Raw genomic sequence first — 4,719 nt, 5'->3', positions numbered from 1 at the left:
CTCCTACACACCTGTGCACACCTATGCACACTCATGCACACCTTTACAGACTCGTGCGCACCCATGCACACCCGTGCACACTCGTGCACACCCGTGCACACTCCTACACACCCGTGCACACCTATGCACACTCTTGCACACCTATGCACACCCGTGCCCACCTGTACACACTAGTGCACACCCGTACACACCTGTACACACTCGTGCACACCTGTACACACCCGTGCACACCTATGCACACTCGTGCACACCTATGCCCACCTGTACACACTCGTGCACATTCACAACCGTACACACTCGTGCACACCTGCACACACTCATACACATTCAGAACCATGCACACCCGTACGCACACCTATGCACACCTGTACACACTCGTGCACACCCGTACACACTAGTGCACACCCGTGCACACTCCTACACACCCATGCACACCTATGCACACTCTTGCACACCTATGCCCACCTGTGCACACCCGTGCACACCTGTACACACCCGTGCACACCTATGCACACCCGTGCCCACCTGTACACACTCGTGCACACCTATGCCCACCTGTACACACTCATGCACACCAGTGCACACTCGTGCACACCCGTGCACACCTGCACACTCATACACATTCAGAACCATGCACACCTGTACGCACACCTATGCACACCTGTACACACTCGTGCACACCCGTACACACTCGTGCACACCTGTACACACCTATGCACACTCATGCACACCTTTACACACTCGTGCGCACCCGTGCACACCCGTGCACACCTGTGCACACCCGTGCACACTCATACACACCTGTGCACACCTATGCACACCTGTGCACACCCGTGCACACTCATACACACCTGTGCACACCTATGCCCACCTGTACACACTCATGCACATTCACCACCATGCACACCTGTGCACTCGTACACACCTATGCCCACCTGTACACACTCGTGCACACCTGTACACACTCGTGCACACCCATGCCCACCTGTACACACTAGTGCACACCCGTACACACCTGTGCACACCTGTACACACTCGTGCACACCCATGCACACTCGTACACACCTATGCACACCTGTACACACTCGTGCACACCTATGCACAGCCGTGTACACCTATGCACACCTGTACACACTCGTGCACACCTATGCACACTCGTACACACCTTTATACAGGTGTGCATGAGTGTGTACAGGTGTGCACGGGTGTGTACGAGTGTGCATAGGTGTGCATGATTGTGCACGGGTGTGTACAGGTGTGCACGGGTGTGCATGGGTGTGTATGGGTGTGCATAGGTGCATACAGGTGTGCACAAGTGTGTACGGGTATGCACAGGTGTGCACGAGTGTGCATAGGTGTTCATAGGTGTGTACAGGTGTGCATGAGTGTGTACGAGTGTGCATAAGTGTGCATGGGTGTGTATGGGTGTGCACAGGTGTGCATGGGTGTGCACGGGTGTGTACGAGTGTGTACAGGTGTGCATAAAATTATAGAATCATTTAGGTTGGAAAAGACCTTTAAGATCATCAAGTCCAACTGTAAACCTAACACTGCCAACTCCAGCACTAAACCATGTCCGTAAGCACCATATCTACATGTCTTTTAAACACCACCAGGGGAAAGCACACAGCATGAGTGTGCATAGGTATGCATGAGTGTGCACGGGTGTGTATGGGTGTGCACGTGTGTGCACAGGTGAGTGTGCACAAGTGTGCATGTTCATGAGTGTGTACTCACGCACACCTGTACACTCTCGCACACATTCATTCACACCTGTACACACTCGTGCACACTCACGCACATATACATGTGCGTACACACATATACACAGCACACTTGCACACATATACACACACCTACACCCTCGCACAGACATGCACACACGTACATACACACGCTAGCACATATACATGCGCATGCACTTGTGCACACATACACCCAGCCCCCGCACACACTTGTGCACACACGTACACTCACGTACACACACACAGAGGCAGTCACGGACACATACATAGGCCCGCGCACACAGCACACACTCGTGCACATATACATGCACACACACACACACGTGTGCACTCATGTACATATCACACTCATGCACACGCGCGCACAGGCACACTCCCACACACATATGCACGCAGGCATGATACATGCATGTGCACACTCATGTAGACATGCGCACAACTTGCATGCACTCCTGCACACAGACACTCACGCAGAGGCACAAACATGCACTCACACATACACACTTGCACACACGCACATCCCCATCCCCACACGCATACACTCGCGCACATCCCCATGTGCACATCCCCTCAGTCGCACACACGCACACCGGCGCGCACACACACCCCTGCTCCCCCACCTAAGCCATGCCCCGCGTCCAACAGCCGTGAAGGCCCTACAGTCACACCTTCCTACTTTGACTTTGAAGCCCTGCCCGCTTCCCTAGTGTTTTCTGCTGTTAGCAGCCCCACCCCGGTGATGGTAGAGTAACTGCTCCAAGGAGGGCTGCCCTTGTGTCAAACCAGCCTGGCAAGTAACCTGTTTCAGAGAGACCTCCCATCAACTCATTATCCCACTGATCAAGTGGGAAGATGCAGCACTTCTCACGGAGAAGGGCAGTGTAATTAGAAAAATGTTCCCGCTGCATTCCTGCGAGCTGCTCCCCTCATCCGCACTTTGCTCAGAACCCATTTCCTTACGGTGCTCCACGACCATCACATCTGCGTCACCACCACCTGCATTTTGTACTCAGTCATTTCAGGCCCCACAAGCACCACTCACAAAGTGCTTTAGGGCAACCTGTTCTCCACTGAGCGTGCTGGAGCAAAGCGCAGAGCCCGTTCTTACCTGTGCACAGGTAAAGCCTAGGAGAGCCGGGATTTCAGACACTGGTGCTGATCAGAACAAAGTCACAGTAAGAGAAAGGGAGCTCGACTTGCTTTCACACACAGTTACTGTTTCCTACAGCTAAACCAGCACCCAGACACGTTTACGGAGCAGCTGTTGCAGCAATTGTAAAAGTAATCGCGCACACCTATTACAACTGCAGTTCCTGTCTCCACCATAAACAGCAGGACTGTAACATTCAATTCAGATGTACAGCAGTTAGACCTTTTCCTTTTTTAATTGCTGTAATAATTATAACTCCAAATTACTTCCTGTTTCACAGCAGAGTTGACCTACTGCTTGCTTTTTGACGCATGAGAATGACCCTATTGTGAAAAGGATTAGTGTGCTTCTCGTGCATATTGACCTTCATCCTATTCCACTGGGCCATTTCTATTGCTGCAATAAAGTCATCACCAACTTTGTGACTTCTGAAAGGAGAAATTGGGTATTTCTATTATATACAGGAAGAGTAGGTCTCATTATCAGTTACTCAAAGCATCCATAAAAAGCCACATTCAAAACCCAAGACTTGTAGGTGTTTTCAGTGTAATGGGCTTTAAGCAGTCATTTAACCAGCAGAGTCAGAAAATGGGGAGAATTCTGAAGTTGATGGCCGGATTGACACACAATGACTTACAGCTGATTGATTGACTGATGACTTAAAATCCAAAAAGCCAAATCCTGAGGCTTCCAGAGTATCCTGTCAGAGTAATCGCTGAATCCTTCACTTACTTAGTTCATACAGGGTGTATCTTACTCAAGCGTCATAAACCTCTTCCAGAATAGACATGACAAGATCTAGTGAGGCATCCCACTTCAGGTTAGTGGAGTTATGCATGTAATAAAACTGGAAAGGAAGAGACTTGATTGATAGGCTTTATCTTCCGGGAGAGCACCTCAAATAACATCCTCAATTACTTGTGGGAAATGAAATATTCATCCATTCATTGAGTGTGAGTGTTCTCCTCCTGCTAAAATGCTAAACTGAGACATTAACTGAGAACCAGTAATGAAATTAAAAGCTTTTCATCTCTGGACAGCACTTGAGATGTGGTCCAAATCAACAGTGTTAAAAAAAAAAAATGACCAGGTGTTTTCACTGTGTCTAAGGCATTTGCTAAGGGTCAACCTACAGAAGCACGGGCAGGCGACACCCCTGCACTCCTGCCTTCCTTTCCCAGGCAAGCTATCCCTGGGGAAACACCACCTCCAGATTACAACCAGCAGGGATCATCATCCTTCACGGAAGACACATAGAAAGTTCTGCTTCCTCCTTCATTAACTAAAAAAAGTAAGAGCAGTTGCTCACTAACAACACTGATATCGCCCTTCCCAGCTGAAGCCGGCCCATCCAGACAGATCTAAACTGACACTCCCTGCAGCAGGATTCTTTTTTTTTTTTACGCTACTTCAGCTATTTCAGTTTTGAGGGGGAAAAAAAAAGAAACCAAACTCTGCATGCTCGAGAGGGACTCTTTTTTTTTTTTTTTACAGGACCATTTGCAATAATTTCCCAAGTCGGTGAAGTCCTGAGCAGCACCCTGACTTCTGCACCTGGATGCAGATGCACATCTCAAACAGTTATTTTTGAGCCTTCTCAGTGCAGCACAGTCTGCTGTGTTAGGAGCAGTCTATGCGCTGAACTATCAGCTACAAACGTGCAATTTAAAAGGAGAAATGGGAATTAACATTTTCTACTACTTGAAAAAAACAGACTTGTCACTGGCACAGAAGCAACCTGCCCAAGGCTACCGCCGTGTGACTACAGCACAGGACAAGACACCACGTAAGCAATAGTTCCCTCTGCCCCTCCACAGTCCCCCA

The sequence above is a fragment of the Phaenicophaeus curvirostris genome, chromosome 4 (assembly GCF_032191515.1).
Source record: "Phaenicophaeus curvirostris isolate KB17595 chromosome 4, BPBGC_Pcur_1.0, whole genome shotgun sequence".
NCBI lineage: Eukaryota > Metazoa > Chordata > Aves > Cuculiformes > Cuculidae > Phaenicophaeus > Phaenicophaeus curvirostris.
This window is presented reverse-complemented; position numbering follows the sequence as displayed.